Here is a 17891-nt window from a genome sequence, read left to right on the forward strand (position 1 = left end):
CCCACTCCTCAGATAGCAGTTCGGTTCTGTGCGGATCGCAGTTCGAACCTAATCAAACCCACTTTTCAAGTAGCATTTCGTTTCAAATATTAATCTGTTAAGTGAAACCGGTTCGGGAAATGTTATCAGTGCGTATAGCAACAACATGAGTGAGTTAGGTATGCAGTGCGCTATAAGGGACGTAACTCGCGAGGAAATTTACGGGAATAGTGTGACGCGAACGTGCATTGACCACGCATGGGTCCGTAGCCCACGTACTACAAGTTCGTATGTGATTACAAGTAAGTTATCGGACCACTATCCAATAGGACTAAGCCTCGCAAACATCTCGGAGTGTGACGGAACTGGTAAGCAGTCTTATATTACTCGAATATGTGACAATAAAGTTGCGGAACAGCTGACTAGTGTGCCATGGACGGACCTAATGAACTGTGAATGCCCGTTAGAATTATATGATAGATTGTGTGAGATTTTTTCCTGTATTTATAATAAGTCGGAAATTAAAATACCTATTCGTAAAAAGCGTCAGAACAAACCTTGGATAACTAAAAAAATAAAGTGTATGATTGGCCTACGGGATAAATTATTAAAAAAATGGAAAACAAAGCCAAACGATATGAACTTAAGAATACAATACAATAGATATAGAAATAGGGTTAATAAATATATATTTAGAGCTAAGAATAAATACAGAAAGGACGAAATATTAAAATGTAATAAGAATATAAGAAAGATCTGGTCTAAAATAAATACATGGACAGGGAGAGAAAAAGTGGGCGTGGATGCAACTATATTAAGGTATCTAGGTAAAATAGAGACAACTGAAGTAATATGTAATAAATTTTCTGAAACCTTTACCAAAGAAATCCTAAGTATTAAACATGATTGTAATAGTAAGTTCTTGGCCAGATCGCAATATGTTAAAAGTAGTGAGGTCTCGTTAAGGTTTAAAAAAGCGTGTCCAGAGGCTATAGTTAAAATTATAAATAGTTAAGTCTGGATAAGTCGCCTGGGTTGGATAAATTACGAATCAAGGATATAAAATTAGTACAACAAGACATAAGTAAAGTGTTAGCGTTATTTATTAACATGTGCGTGGAGAAGGGAGTATATCCCAACACTCTAAAAGCAGCTTTAATACGTCCAATATATAAACAAGGATCTCATTGTGTATATTCTAATTATAGACCTATAGCGATTCTATCGGTAGTAAACAAAATTGTGGAAAAATATGTAGTCGAACAGATAAGTACTTTCTTGGAACGAAATAGTATTATAACGAACGCGCAGCATGGTTTCCGGCGTGGGCGGAGCGCGGCTACGGCTCTGGCGCAGTTCGCGGATGACGTCAACGAGTGTCTGGGGCAGCGGAAGCAGGTGGTGGTGGTCTATATAGACTTCAAAAAAGCTTTTGATACTTTGGGGCACCACCAGCTGCTTCAAGCTATGGAGGAGTGTGGCGTCGCGGGTCCGTTGAGCAGGTGGCTGCGCGCATACCTTACGGACAGAACCCTCCAGACGGTCGTTGACGGCGTGTGCGGCGCGCCTGCGCACGTCGAGTGCGGCGTGCCGACCGGCTCCGTGTTCGGTCCCGTCGGCTATATTATGCATGTCAATAGTATGTGTAATGTGGTCCAAAACTGTCACATATATATGTACGCGGACGACACTTGTCTACTGTATGCGGATAAAGTGTCGGTTATAGAAAATAAAATACAAGAGGATTTTACCAACATCATTAAATGGGCACATGACAATGGAATTGTTATCAACATAAATAAAACCAAATGTATGCACGTGCGATCCCCGTACAGTAGACAAGTTAACCGACCGCCACGCATAGTTGGCCACACGTATGAGTGCCTGCACAGTGGGCTGCAGCATTGTGAATGTGACAGCATCGAGGTTGTATCAGAGTATAGATATTTGGGCTTATTAATAGATTACAATTTTTCTTGGAGAAATCATATCAATAAATTATGTGACAAATTAAGAATAGTACTAGTAAAACTTCACCAGTTAAAATATGTATTGGATAGGGCCACGATGTTTACATTATATTATGCACTGGCAGATTCTCTGTTTTCTTATGGACTGGCATGCTATGGTAGGACTTTCAAAACTTATTTGGACAAGATTAAATCATTACAGATACGCTTTATGAAACTATTAGTGGACAAAAAAACTAAGAATCGCTGTAAAAAAAGTGATTATGAGGAATTATTTGTGGAATGCCGTATGTTGCCAGTCCATGAGGAAGTAGGGATGTTGCTGGCATTAGAGCAGTTCAATAAAGATGAATTTAAAATCTATATAAATCACGCTAGGTTCACGAGAACAATCAGTAAAAAAATGTTAGAGGTTCCGTCATGTGGAAAAAATTATTATGGAAAAAGAAGTAGGAAGTACTTGATCCCAAAATTGTATAATGAAATACCGTATGAAATAAGGGAATGTAAATCAGCTAGGATGTTTAAAGGTAAAATGAAAAGGTTTTTATTAAACAAAATTAAGTTAAAGTTACCAGCATAAGCAATAAGATGTACCTAAATAAGTTAACAATTAATTAGGCAATTAGCTAAGTCTACCCATCTATGTTTAAGGGAGTTCCCTCTGCCAACAAACTGCCCTGCAGTTTGGCAGAAGAAAAACATCTGTAAAATAGGGTTTATTTCACCTGAATAAATGATTTATTTATTTATTTATTTATTTTTTCTGTAAGGCTCGCAGTTCTAACCTAACCTAATCCTTGTTCGGTTCTGTGAGGATCGCAGTTCAAACCTAACCTAACCCACTTAATGGCGCATGCCACGGGGGTTTAAGCGGGAGGGGCTAGTAAGATTGGCATCATCGTACTTTATACCTACATTAATTTATGATAGGTAATCATAGTTGTTTATTTAGTTAAGGTATCATAGTGGTTTTCTGGGTCAAGGTCCGGGTCCGAGTCCGGGTCGAGTCCGGGTCCGAGTCCGGGTCCGAGTCCGGGTCCGAGTCCGGGTCCGAGTCCGGATCCGAGTCCGGGTCCGAGTCCGGTTCCGAGTCCGGGTCCGAATCCGGATCCGAGTCCGGGTCCGAACCGGATCCGGGTCCGAACCGAATCCGGGTATGAGTCCGAGTCCGGGTCCCAGTCCAAGTCAAAATCGAAATTCGTAATCACCAAACGTGTACCATGCGTCATTGAAGAGTTCTGTTCTGGTCATCATCAGCAGTTCCACTTCATCAAATGCAACAGTTTTTAATGAAAATGCTTGATTTTCTGATGTAAATACAAAAATCTCTATACGCATGCCTTTAAGATTTGAGGAGTTCCCTTGATTCCTCATGGATCCCATCATCAGAACTCGAGCTTGACAAAAATGTGGCTTAAAAACTTAACTTGCTTAACAAACATAACGACGAGGACAAATCGCCAACCGTGAACTATGCGTCGTTGAAGAGTTCTGTTCTGATCATCATCAGCAGTTCCACTTCATCAAATGCAACAGTTTTTAATGAAAATGCTTGATTTTCTGATGTAAATACAAAAATCTCTATACGCATGCCTTTAAGATTTGAGGAGTTCCCTTGATTCCTCATGGATCCCATCATCAGAACTCGAGCTTGACAAAAATGTGGCTTAAAAACTTAACTTGCTTAACAAACATAACGACGAGGACAAATCGCCAACCGTGAACTATGCGTCTTTGAAGAGTTCTGTTCTGATCATCATCAGCAGTTCCACTTCATCAAATGCAACAGTTTTTAATGAAAATGCTTGATTTTCTGATGTAAATACAAAAATCTCTATACGCATGCCTTTAAGATTTGAGGAGTTCCCTTGATTTCTCATGGATCCCATCATCAGAACTGGGTTTTGACAAAAACGGGACCAATCTGTATGCATATACATTCAATCAAAAAAAGAATTTTCAAAATCGATCTAGTAATGACGGAGATATGGAGTAACAAACATAAAAAAAAATAAAAAAAATAAAAAAAATAAAAAAAAACATACAACCGAATTGATAACCTCCTTCTTTGAGATTTGGAAGTCGGTTAAAAACGGGTCACTCACGTATTTTAAGTAGAAAAACGCTCGATATTTTTCACTCCGTACCGAAGAGCGGACCGGTTCACTATTGTTCCTATTGTGACTTGTAACTTCTGTTATAAATAATGATTTGTATTTGTATTATTTGTATGTTTATGCCCCGAACAACTGGGAACAACTGGACCCGGGTATGTCCTTAAACTACGTCCAGGACCCGGATATGTCCTGAAACTACGTCCAAGACCACCGGTGGACGGGCAGCAGCGTCCCTCAAATTCGGTGTACTCGACTGCGATCGCCAACCCGCCTGCCAAGCGTGGCGATTATGGCATTCACCCCCCATCATGCAGAGCACAATCAAACCACGGCCCCGAGGTTCCGGCGACCCCCGGTGCTCTGGCTATGGTAGCGGTCAGGGCATTAGCGGGGTCAGGGGTGCTAAGAATCTCCGGCAAAGATCCGGCTACCCACCCCGACGAAGACTGGCCCTGGTAACACACAACATACGCACTATGAGGACTGACGAAAAGATCTGCGAGCTGGAAGAGGAACTGAGCAGGTTACACTGGGATATTGTAGGGTTATGCGAAGTCCGTAGAGAGGGGGAGGACACGACAACCCTGAAGTCTGGTAACTTGCTCTACCACCGGGAGGGCGACCAACAGTCCCAAGGTGGTGTCGGGTTTCTCGTTCACAAGTCCCTCATAAACAACATAATAACCATCGACAGTGTGTCGAGCAGGGTCGTATACCTAATACTCAGAATATCCAAAAGATATTCGCTGAAGGTCATTCAGGTATACGCACCGACCTCGTCACACTCCGATGATGAAGTAGAGGCTATGTATGAGGACGTAAGTAGGGCCATACATACTTCTAAAACCTACTTTACTGTTGTTATGGGGGACTTCAACGCAAAGTTGGGCAAGAGAAGCGGTGATGAGTTGAGAGTGGGGCAATTTGGGTATGGGCAACGGAACCCTAGGGGTCAGAGGCTGGCCGACTTTCTGGAGAGAGAGGAACTCTTCGTGATGAACTCTTTCTTCCAGAAGCCGCCTCACAGGAAATGGACCTGGATGAGTCCTGACGGTTCCACGAGAAACGAGATAGACTTCATCATGACCGACAAGAAACGGATATTCAGCGATGTCTCTGTGATCAACAGGGTAAAGACCGGGAGTGATCACCGAATCGTAAGAGGCTCACTGAATATCAATATTAAACTTGAAAGGTCCAGCCTGATGAAGTCTACGCTCCGACCTACTCGAGCCCATGTTCAAAACCCCGAAAGCTTTCAACTCGAGCTCTCTAACCGCTTTGCTTGCCTAGAGAACTTGGCTTCAGTGGACGAAATCAACGACGGGCTAGTGGAAACTGTCCACACAGTAGGGTCTAAGTTTTTTAGACCCCGCCGTAAAGATAGACCTCAGAAATTGACCGAGCAAACCTTAAACCTCATGGCTGAACGACGCTCGCTAAAGTTGCAGTCTCCCGATGACGCGAAGTCATATAGGCAACTCAATAGACGTATATCTAAGTCCTTGCGACATGATCTGCGTCTCTTTAATACTAACCGTATTAAAGAGACTATTGAGCGAAACCAAGGCTCCAAAGTGTTCGCAAAGGACAAGTCTATTGGGCAAAGCCAGCTGACGAAGCTGAAACGGGAAGATGGCAGCATAGCGTCGAGCAAAGCGGAGGTTTTAGGCGAGATCGAGAGGTTCTATGGACAGTTATACACTTCGATCGCAAAGCCCGTCGACAGCTTGGTAGGAGATCCAAGAGCCAAGCTGTCCCGACATTATACCGAAGATATCCCGGACATCAGTCTGTACGAGATTAGGATGGCCCTGAAGCAGCTTAAGAACAACAAGGCGCCGGGCAAAGACGGAATCACTTCAGAGCTTCTGAGAGCGGGTGGAACACCGGTACTTAAAGTCCTCCAGAAGCTCTTTAATTCCGTCTTGTGCGAGGGCAAAACGCCTGAAACATGGAATAGAGGCGAGGTGGTGCTGTTTTTCAAAAAAGGTGATAACAGCCTATTGAAGAACTACAGACCCATCACGCTTCTGAGCCATGTCTATAAGCTGTTTTCAAGGGTCATCACGAACCGTCTCGAACACAGACTTGATGACTTCCAGCCTCCCGAACAAGCCGGGTTTCGAAAAGGCTATAGTACCATAGACCACATCCATACGCTGCGGCAAGTTATACAGAAGACCGAAGAGTATAACTTACCATTATGCTTAGCGTTTGTGGACTATGAGAAAGCCTTCGATTCGGTGGAAACATGGGCGGTGCTTGAGTCTCTTCAGCGATGCCATATTGACTATCGGTACATCGAAGTGTTGAAGTATTTGTATAGTAACGCCACCATGTCGGTCCGAGTACAGGAGCAGAGCACGAAGGCGATTCCATTGCAAAGAGGCGTAAGGCAGGGAGACGTTATCTCTCCGAAACTGTTTACTGCCGTAATGGAAGACACCTTCAAGCTCCTGGAATGGCAAGGACTTGGCATCAACATCAACGGCGAATACATCACTCACCTTCGGTTTGCCGACGATATCGTAGTCATGGCAAAGTCGATGGAGGAACTCAGCATGATGCTCGATGACCTCAACCGAGTTTCACAACGGGTGGGCTTGAAAATGAACATGGACAAGACGAAACTTATGTCAAATGCCAATGTTGTGCCCATCCCAGTCTCTGTTGGGAACTCGGTACTCGAAGTTGTTGACTCGTACATCTACCTAGGACAAGTAGTCCAATTAGGTAGGTCCAACTTCGAGAAGGAGGTCAACCGCCGAATCCAACTCGGTTGGGCAGCGTTCGGGAAACTACGTAATGTCTTTTCGTCCGACATACCTCAGTGCCTCAAGACGAAAGTCTTTAATCAATGTGTGTTACCAGCGATGACTTACGGCTCCGAAACGTGGTCTTTCACTATCGGCCTCATCTCAAAATTCAAAGTCGCTCAACGAGCTATGGAGAGGGCTATGCTCGGAGTTTCTCTGCGTGATCGAATCAGAAATGAGGAGATCCGTAGACGAACTAAAGTCACCGACATAGCTCACCGGATTAGCAAGCTGAAGTGGCAATGGGCAGGCCACATTGCGCGCAGAGAAGATGGCCGATGGGGTCGAAAAGTGCTCGAGTGGAGACCACGGACTAGCAAACGCAGCGTAGGACGTCCACCCACAAGATGGACGGACGACCTTGTTAAAGCCGCCGGAAGACGCTGGATGCGGGTGGCTTCCAACCGGTACGAATGGAGGTCCAAGGGGGAGGCCTATGTTCAGCAGTGGACGTCTTATGGCTGAGATGATGATGATGATGATGAACTGGGAACACCGGTCAGTGACCTGAGAACCAAAAATTACTTTGGTTTATGAACGCAACGCTCGGTAAGATCTAGCAATACACCCCTGACAGTGATCGAGCGCTCATCGCTTCAACCCCTGTATTTCTGCTATTCTACACAGTCACCATTTTGTCATGTCTTCATTCCGATCTTCACTATGCGTCACTGCTGTAACCAAAGAACTAAAATAACTATACAGATAATTATATAATTTCTATATGTGGTTTAATTTATTGCCCGCATTGGATATACACACTGTATGCCGCGCAAGATGCTTGAGATACAGAATTTTATTACAGCCAATTATAACTTTTAGTGACCAGTTACCAGTTACAACTTTTAAGGGGAAAATTATGTAAGTATTGGATAATATTTAAAGCTTCGGGCGACGGAGAAGGGATAACTGTTAGATAAGTGATGGCCTATTTTGTAGACAAATATAAACTAAGAGCTTCGTCCTGCCGCGCTTAGCATAAGTGTAGTAACTCATTTTGAAATCGGCAAAGCAGTGAGCGTGATGGGCACCTTTGCATCGGGGGCAGCCCGGGACGGTCTTCTTTAGGTAGTTTATTTTATACATATTTAGTTCATATTTATATTTAAGTTTAGTTTTTAATTAGTTTTATGTTTAGATTATGTGTTATATATGAATTGAATAAAGTATATCTTAATTGTTTTGATATCTCTTTCAATTGTAGAACATATCGTACAAGTACAAAGTATACAATTGACTGACATTTTCAAAGTGAGTTACTGTTCTTATGCGAAGCGCGGCAGCGTCTATGGACATCTTAGACATCTTTTGGACATCACCAAGATACGATAACGATATGTTTAAGATCTAACCTGTCAAATTTGACATTTACGCGATTCTGGAGATACTGTTGAACGATTTCCACAGTGTATGACTTAGAGATCCAATTCACATCTAATAGATATCTTACTCCATCTAAAGTAAAAGTGACATTGGTTGCCCGAATTGCGCTGCAAAAGTGAACTAGTTGATATCTAAACTATAACGTATCTAGAATGGATCTAGTACGTCTCGTCTCTTGTGAATATCTTGAAGTTCGAATACGGCAGTATATTGTCTATATGGGTAACCTTCCATTTCTGGGCTATAACCGCGAAAATCGAAGTTTGCAAATAGCGGGCATCTTTCTCTGTCACTCTAAACGCCTTCATTGGAGTAAAAGAGAAAGATCCCCGCAATTTAGCAAGCTGTGGTTACCTATAATTGGACAAACGTCTACCCTTAATGTTATGTAAGCTACTGATTCTTTTTTCTTGATGTATTGTCTGTTGGTGATCCAAATAAAAAAATTGCGACTTTCAGTTTTCGCGGTAGCCACTCTGACCGCAGCTGCTCTACTAGTTAGTACGAACGCGTCGGTGTTATTGTCAATTTTTATATAGTAAAATGAATGGTAGCGCTGCTGTCGTCGGAAATGGACTGTTACCCTAACATGAAGTTTACATAATTATGTATGTCCGTAAAAAATATTTGTAGTCAGAACTCAGCGTAATATTGGTCAAGAATAAAAAGTCATTGTTAATAGGTAAACTCCCAATCCTGTCTGTGTGTCTATTTAATTACTGTAACATGATATTTGTGTACAAGGTATTCATTAGGCAAGGGACTACACTAGATTTTGGATACCTACGTCTAATATTGTCTAGACCCTTGTTATGTCTAGACAATACTATTAGTTACATGATCAATATCTCACAAGATAGATAAACAAATTAAATGGGTATGTACCTGACTTGAATTCGGTTTCAACTTCTAACCAAGTACCTACTTATCAGTGGCGGCGCGTCCATAAAAGCCGATTCCCACCGGCTTGCCTGTTTTTGGACGTTTGAGCAGAGTTGTAAAGGAAATATGTAAGCCAAATTAGCCCCGGCTTGTCTATGAATATGTTTGACGCGCTGCCACTGCTACTTATACATGCTGAAATGCCTCAGTGAGAAAATAGAGGATGAAGATAAACGGCATAATGTATTTGGGTGATATCTGATTTCAATGACAAATGTATTTATTTAATCCCGTCCGAAACCCCCCTATAATATACACTCATATATATAATAATTTTTATAATCATCATAATTATTCCAGGCAGATAAAGTTGCGAGAACACGTACCGGAAGGCGCAGCGTAGGTAGACCCCCCACAAGGTGGACTGACCACCTGGTAACGGGGTCGGGAGTCCGCTGGATGCGGGTGGCATAAGACCGGTCATTGTGGCACTCTTTAGGGGAGGCCTATGTCCAGCAGTTGACGTCCTCTGGGTGATATGATGACGATGATGATGATGATAGTTAAAGGTAGACGCTACCTATGAAAGCTAGGTAAACATGCAATATCAAATAATATATTGAAAGCCTAACCTATCATTACCTACAGCGTAAAACAATTCAAAGCAAGCATGGCTCAAAGGCTTAAGTGCAAAGGAGCTTTAATTGCATTCATGCATAATGCAACGAGATGGCTAGCTTTATTGCTGGTACAATATTCCATAACGCAGCGACCTATTCAAAGAGAGCCGGGCGGCCATTCGTCGCGCCAAAGACATATATGTAACTCCGTATTCTCTTTGGTCACATTTTAGGTCCCTAAGTCCCTATCCCTTACCCTATGAGAAAGAGAAAAATAATACATTATGGAACTTATAGAGATTATTATTATTTATTACAAAAAGTTATACAGCATGACAGTTATTAAACTAAAGCGCTGTAGGTACAATTCAAAATATAATTAAAGAAAAAAAAGGAAATATTCATATTCAACTTCCATCCATCACCTCATAGTTATTTAATCGTATAGCGATATATATGGTCACATAGGCAAACATTTTAAGTATACACAGTATTTTTATTTATAAGGCAACATCCAAGTTTTGCAACCACTGCACAGCACCGGGCGTCAAGTCTAGTAGATCATCCGGGCTACCCGATCATGCGCGGAATGGGCACCGCTGGATGATGTGCTCCATGGTCTGGTCCTCGATGCCGCAGTCGCATAGCGCGGAGTCACTCCAACCCCACTTAAACCGGAAGAAGTTGCATCGTCCGTGCCCGGTTCTTAGGCGATTTAAGCGACACCATAAGTTTCCTAGGAAGGTCGGTCCCCTTGTTCATTATAGTCGGGTCAATATTCACGGCCGGGGTACCGTCAGCTTGCCTCATCCATTCTTGTTTCCATAGCTGCTGTACGTCGAAGGAACTTTGTATGAGTGTGATAGTACCTAATACCTGATAGTACCTCAAGCACATACGACACACATACGTCCACTGACTTGCAAACAGAACAGAACAGAGAGAGAGAGGGATATGTACCTAATAATCTTCCTGCCAAAGTTTATGCAAAGTTAGCGTGGTCAGAGTCTAATGTCATTATTCATAAGCGCTTGTCAAGACTAACAACCCCTTGTTCGTTTGTCTTTATCAGTCATTTTGACATTATTTATGTTTATTAAGGTGGCCATGGCCACTGACGAGCCTTCCAACAGTCCAAATAGCGTGGCTGCAATCCAAAATCGGGCCGTGAATGTCAAAAACGTACAATGTTTAATATTAGGATGCCGTCCATTTGGATGAATCCATTGTAATGGCATTCATTTGGAAGGCTCGTCAGTGGCCTGCTTTATAAACGGACAACATTTTGCAGAAGTTTGCTAAGTTATTGCTTAAGTACGTATATGCTAGTCTGTTTCTTAAAATTTTTAAGATAAAGGCCATAGTAAAATGCACCCAAATCCTTAACTTTTGAATTATCCACACAATAGACGCCAGTTTCCCTGAAAGTTAATCTTTACAGGTAATTTTCTTGTGACCTATCTACACTATGTTTGCCTAGCATGTGTTCATTGATAGTTTCAAACTCCCCATGCCTAGCTCACCCATTAGGACACCTTGCTTGCACAAGGCGGCTTCAAAACGCTTACCGACCTCTAAGACTTAAGATAACCAGTATATTTTTGACCTGTAACTACGTACATTAATTACGAATGAAAAGCTCAATTGAAAGTAGTTATTACGTCGCAGTCAAGACGATAATTTTCGAATAGATTTCGCGCTAATGGATTTCTAGTAGATGCTAGCTGTTAGATCTTCCCATTGAGCTTTGGCTCGATTTATGTGGATTTCATCTTTGCATTTTTAGGGTTCCGTACCCAAAGGGTAAAACGGGACCCTATTACTAAGACTTCGCTGTCCGTCCGTTCGTCCGTCCGTCCGTCTGTCACCAGGCTGTATCTCACGAACCGTGATAGCTATTAGACAGTTGAAATTTTCACAGATGATGTATTTCTGTTGCCGCTATAACAACAAATACTAAAAACAGAATAAAATAAAGATTTAAATGGGGCTCCCATACAACAAACGTGATTTTTGACCGAAGTTAAGCAACGTACTTGGATGGGTGACCGTTTTTTTTTTTTGCTTTTTTTTTGTGTTTTTTTATCATTATGGTACGGAACCCTTCGTGCGCGAGTCCGACTCGCACTTGCCCGGTTTTTTTAGTAAAATGCAGTGAATCTATGAATCGGTTTGATTCGTGAATACCAAATCGTGGCGACTTTCAACTATTCGAGGCTAGAGGCTAGATCAAAAATGTTTTATGTAGATGCTTTGGGTGATTCCATTTCGTTATCTATTATATAACTGCTATCATAATATAAGATTTTGTTAGTGTTTGCGGTTGCGTTCGAAAACAACCTAGGACCCGCTTTAACAACCTATCCCCAAGAATTAACACAGACACGATAGGTATTATCGGCTGCATTCTATAATCTGTATCTAGTATTGAAATAAGAGTAAACCAACAATTTGTACATTTTCGGGTAGTTATAACATTTATTGGTTAATGAACCAAATACTAAACCGCCTGGATAAGTCACTGAATGACCTGACTTTAACCTACATTATTTGATAGTGTAATGTTTTCATCTACCCTCAACTGGCTTAAGGATTCATTTGAGTGTAGATTTTGTTTACTTTTATTTAAATACCTAAAGATACAGAGTAGGTACCAGGGCCCTCTTTGACAATATAATTCCATGAATTATAAGTATACATAATACTCGTAGTTATTAAAAAAAAATTAGAACCCAGTTTATAAAGTAAAGCAACTTAGTATCAATAGTATCAATAGTTCACCATTCTCTACGAGTAACAGCCTAAACAAATAATTTTTAAGAAAAAAAAACCGACTTCTATGGGGGCCGGTGAAAGATTATTGTAGATGGTACACTATGTAGAAAAGGAGGTAAAACCACCTACTTTTTTACTAGCATTTCGCTTCTGTAAGGGTCGTAGTTCTAGCCTAACCTAACCCACTTCTCTGATAGCAGTTCAGTTCTGTGAGGATCGCAGTTCAAACCTAACCTAACCCACTTAACGGCCCATGCGGTGCGGTGTACGGGGGTTTAAGCGGGAGGGGCTAGTAAGATTGGCATCATCATACTTATATACTTACACATTTTATGGTAGGTAATCATAGTGGTTTATTTAGTTAAGGTATCCTAGTGGTTTTCCGGGTCAAGGTCCGGGTCCGAGTCCGGGTCTGAGTCCGGGTCCGAGTCCGGGTGCGAGCCCGGGTTCGAGTCCAGGTCCGGGTCCGGGTCCGAACCGGATCCGGGTATGAGTCCGGTTCTGGGTCCGAGTCCGGGACCCAGTCCAAGTCAAAATCGAAATTCGTAATCACCAAATGTGTACTATACGTTGTTGAAGAGTTCTATTCTGGTCATCATCAGCAGTTCCATTTCATCAAATGCGACAGTTTTTAATGTAAATGCTTGATTTTATGATGAAAACACAAAAAAATCTATGCGTATGCCTTTAATATTTGAGGAGTTCCCTCGATTCCTTATGGATCCCATCATCAGAACTCGAGCTTGACAAAAATGTGGCTTAAAAACTTAACTTGCTTAACAAACATAACGAAGAGGAAAAATCGCCAAACGTGAACTATGCGTCGTTGAAGAGTTCTGTTCTGATCATCATCAGCAGTTCCACTTCATCAAATGCGACAGTTTTTAATGAAAATGCTTAATTTTCTGATGTAAATACAAAAATCTCTATACGCATGCCTTTAATATTTGAGGAGTTCCCTCGATTCCTTATGGATCCCATCATCAGAACTCGAGCTTGACAAATATGTGCATTAAAAACTTAACTTGCTTAACAAACATAACGAAGAGGAAAAATCTCGAAACGTGAACTATGCGTCGTTGAAGAGTTCTGTTCTGATCATCATCAGCAGTTCCACTTCATCAAATGCGACAGTTTTTAATGAAAATGCTTAATTTTCTGATGTAAATACAAAAATCTCTATACGCATGCCTTTAATATTTGAGGAGTTACATCGATTCCTTATGGATCCCATCATCAGTACTCGAGCTTGACAAAAATGTGCAATAAAAACTTAACTTGCTTAACAAACATAACGAAGAGGAAAAATCTCGAAACGTGAACTATGCGTCGTTGAAGAGTTCTGTTCTGATCATCATCAGCAGTTCCACTTCATCAAATGCGACAGTTTTTAATGAAAATGCTTAATTTTCTGATGTAAATACAAAAATCTCTATACGCATGCCTTTAAGATTTGAGGAGTTCTCTCGATTCCTCATGGATCCCATCATCAGAACTCGAGCTTGACAAAAATGTGCATTAAAAACTGAACTTGCTTAACAAACATAACGAAGAGGACAAATCGCAAACCGTGAACTATGCGTCGTTGAGGAGTTCCGTTCTGATCATCATCAGCAGTTCCACTTCATCAAATGTCACTCTTTTGGATGTATATGCTTGATTTGATGATAAAAACCCAAAAATCACTATATGTGTGCCTTTAACATTTGAGGAGTTCCCTCGTTTCCTCATGGAACCCATCATCAGAACTGGGTTTTGACAGAAACGGGACCAATCTGTATGCATATACATTCAATAAAAAAAATTTTTTTCAAAATCGGTCCAGTAATGACGGAGATATGAAGTAACAAACATAAAAAATAAAAAAAATAAAAAAAATAAACAAAATTAAAAAATTAAAAAACATACAACCGAATTGATAACCTCCTCCTTTGGGATTTGGAAGTCGGTTAAAAAAGATATAAACGGGCCCACAAATTACCAGTGCGCCGGACGATATCAGCCTGTCAGTTTTTCGGAGCTGTCAAATTTTGCGTTTAACTGACAGGTTGATATCGCCCGGCGAACTGGTAATCAGTGGGTCCCTTAACAGTGACAGATACTTTAACACGAACGTTATTTAGGAGTGTTTGTTTCATCCATCCGGTCCGGCTCGAAATACCTACTTATCATCAGTGATCGTACAAATCATCGCAAAATAATCAAAAATCATTTATATCTCAAAATAGGACAAGATTTACTAAACTGATGTACACAGTATCTTTATAATATTTCCTGTTTCCAGATTATACTCAAAAACTGCAGTTCAACATTGTTAAAAAAATTGTGTCATGTTCCATAGAATATTTATTTTGCGATAAATTGTCCGAACTCTGCTTATCATTATAATTTCAGAAAGACCGTGGTGAATGTTAGTACCCACACAGACAAACATTTGATTAATTATCCTCAGTAGGTACCTATGACCCAAATACAATAGATGACCGCGATACCAAAGAAGGCATATAATTCTAAAACAAATTTATTCATACCAGCAAAATTCTTGGTAATGCATCCAATAGGCGCCAAAGTAGGTCAACGGCGGGTTAGAATGGCGGTAGATAGCGGTAAACCCTTCATCCCCGCGGTACCGACCTAATTCAAGTGTTTAAACCGGTACCGGTACCGATAAAATAGGACGATGCATAAAGTGAAGATAATAAATATTGCAAGGCCCGCTTACAAGATGTCTTGAGACAGTGAGCCGTAGTTGATAAGCAGCTTGTACCAATATTTTTATATTGTCTGGCCAATCGATCGAAAATAATAAAAGTTTAATATTTCGGTAAAAGCATATTTAATAAAAACATCGGTTTAACAATTAATATTTAATTTATTCAATGATTATTTGTAGGCATTAGATGCCTATAGCTTAAACAAGAATAAGAATTTGCTGTTCTACTTATACCGGGTGTGGCCTGTAACACGAGCAAATAATTAAAACATAGATTGTACTCCTCAAACGATGACACTTGTTCGACAACTTTTAAAAATTATGAAGTATTATTATACTTCCTGTTTTTCATACAAAATAAATATCTTCAATGGACGCCATGGCCACGCCATATCATTTGTGATTGACGTTGCTTGTCATGCCTTAAAAACATAACAATATTCGCAATACATTGGTTCATAGAATAAACTTTAATGTGTATTAAAAATCAAACCACAAGTTATTTTTAAAAGTTGCTGGACAAATGTTGGTCAGTATGAGTAGTACAGCCTGCAGTTTAATTTTTTGCTCGTATTACAGGCCACACCCGGGAGAAAGGAAAAAAAAGCCGGTTAGCGATTCATACTTAATCCTAATATCTACATCAGTACGGATATGATGGTCGTATTTGTCTACGTGACAGCGTGATAAAACGGTGTCCGTCTCTTTCTATTCTATTCCGCAGAGTTAAAAGGTGACAGTTGTTTTATCACGTGGATAAATGTGGATAAAGCGATCCATAATAGGCTTGCTGAACATTAAATTCATTGAATTTCGCCAATTTTAGATTTCCATAATTCCCTCCGATCTCGATCTAAACCTTCGTCAAAGAGGGTCAACCCAACTGTCAAAAGAAAACAAGTGACATGCTAATTCCTGGACTTTAGCCCGAATAATGATTAAATGTTAAAGACCGATTTAGTGGAAATAGGTCGTAATATCGCTGGATATTTTAAGGTTATTAGATATTGTAAATTGTTGGATTGTTTTATTGGAATTGTAGGAGTCGGCTCTACAATAGGCCGACTCATCATCATCATCCTGGCGTCAATCCCAGCTGTGCCCCCGCGATAGGCCGACTGTGGTTTAACAATTTGATAAGGAACCCAATTCAGATTATAATTTCTTGTTATAAAACGGTTATGGACCTGATCTGTCAGCTAACAGTGACATTTCCGGACCTGAATGGCACGGCAGGAATTCTCTCTTTAATTCTATCTTTTTATATACTACCATTGAAAACAAGAGTATGGACGGCCTGATAGCCACCGTAGCCAATGCGCACTTGCGTTAGTTTCGTTAGAGATGCGTTATGCAATGATTCCTGGTTGCATTTCGTGAGCATCAGTCAGCATTATACCTAGTTCGTTTTTTTAGCATTAGAAAGAAGGCAAGCGATCTTGACATGTCTTTTAATTAAAACACGCTTTTTAAAAATCAGTAAGTAACTATTACGAAAGCAGAAGAATATAAATGATCGTATTAGATCCATAATTGTTACATATTTGCCGTAACTCATTTTAAAAACGTGTTTTTCAATTAAAAGACACATCAAGATTGTTTACCTTTTTTGTGATGCTAAAAAACGAACTATAGGTGGAGCGACGTAGGTACGCTGACTCAGTCGTATCAAAATTGGATGAAAAACATAGCATGTTAGAATCGGCCCACAGATGGAGTGCGAGCGGCTGATAAGGACGGTATGTGAAGATTGCGAGGATTAACGAATCTGCCTTGATTAATTGCGACGTGCGAAAGGAGACGTAAAATATACTGGTCCCCGTATAATTTCACGACCCTTCTCTTTCCGCACAGACTCTAAACTGGTTTATACAAGTTTTTTCACCACACCAGCTCGGAAAGGCTTACTTTGCACTTCAAAAACAGATAGCAAAGTTGCATTTTATTCACATGTGAGGCAAAGTAATCAAATGCAAATTTTGAGTTCATTTCTTATGTTTGCTGGTAGAATTGACTTTCAAAAGATAATTTTGGATGATAAATATTTAATAACATTCATTTGGATTTGATTTGGTTTGATTTTGTTTGATATTTTACATTTAATTATTTGCTTCCGGTTGGTGTGGTGAAAAATTTTGTGTTTCACTCGGGGGCAAATTTTGTTTAACCCTCGTGCTTTGAACCCTTGTGGTTCAAATTTGGAATCTTTCGCTTGCTCGGGTATCAATATTTGCATAGCTTAAAATATACCTATAGCTTAAAATAAAGTGCTTTCATAATGGCGGGGAACGGCTACTTTTCTCTAACTTTTGCGATTCAAGGCGATTTTGTTATATAACAGTTCCAATCATAGTGACACTCGTTTTGAACGCCCTTTTGAAGTATATTCCCTGTCTAAATGAAGTTTGCGGATTTACTGAAATCTTCAGATGAGTTTGCAAAAAAAAAACGAGCGACAGTAGAGCACAGGAGCTATCTAAACGATGCCAGTCTTGCGTGTAAATCGCTCGTATTTGTACGGACAAGGACAAGTACGTACGTGCGGGCAAAATACGTGGGCAATACTAAAACTTTCTGGATTCTGATAGTCGAACCAAGAATAGCCTGCAACGGATTTGAAAGCCCACGCA

This window comes from Cydia fagiglandana, chromosome 21 (assembly GCF_963556715.1).
Source record: "Cydia fagiglandana chromosome 21, ilCydFagi1.1, whole genome shotgun sequence".
In the NCBI taxonomy this organism is placed as follows: domain Eukaryota; kingdom Metazoa; phylum Arthropoda; class Insecta; order Lepidoptera; family Tortricidae; genus Cydia; species Cydia fagiglandana.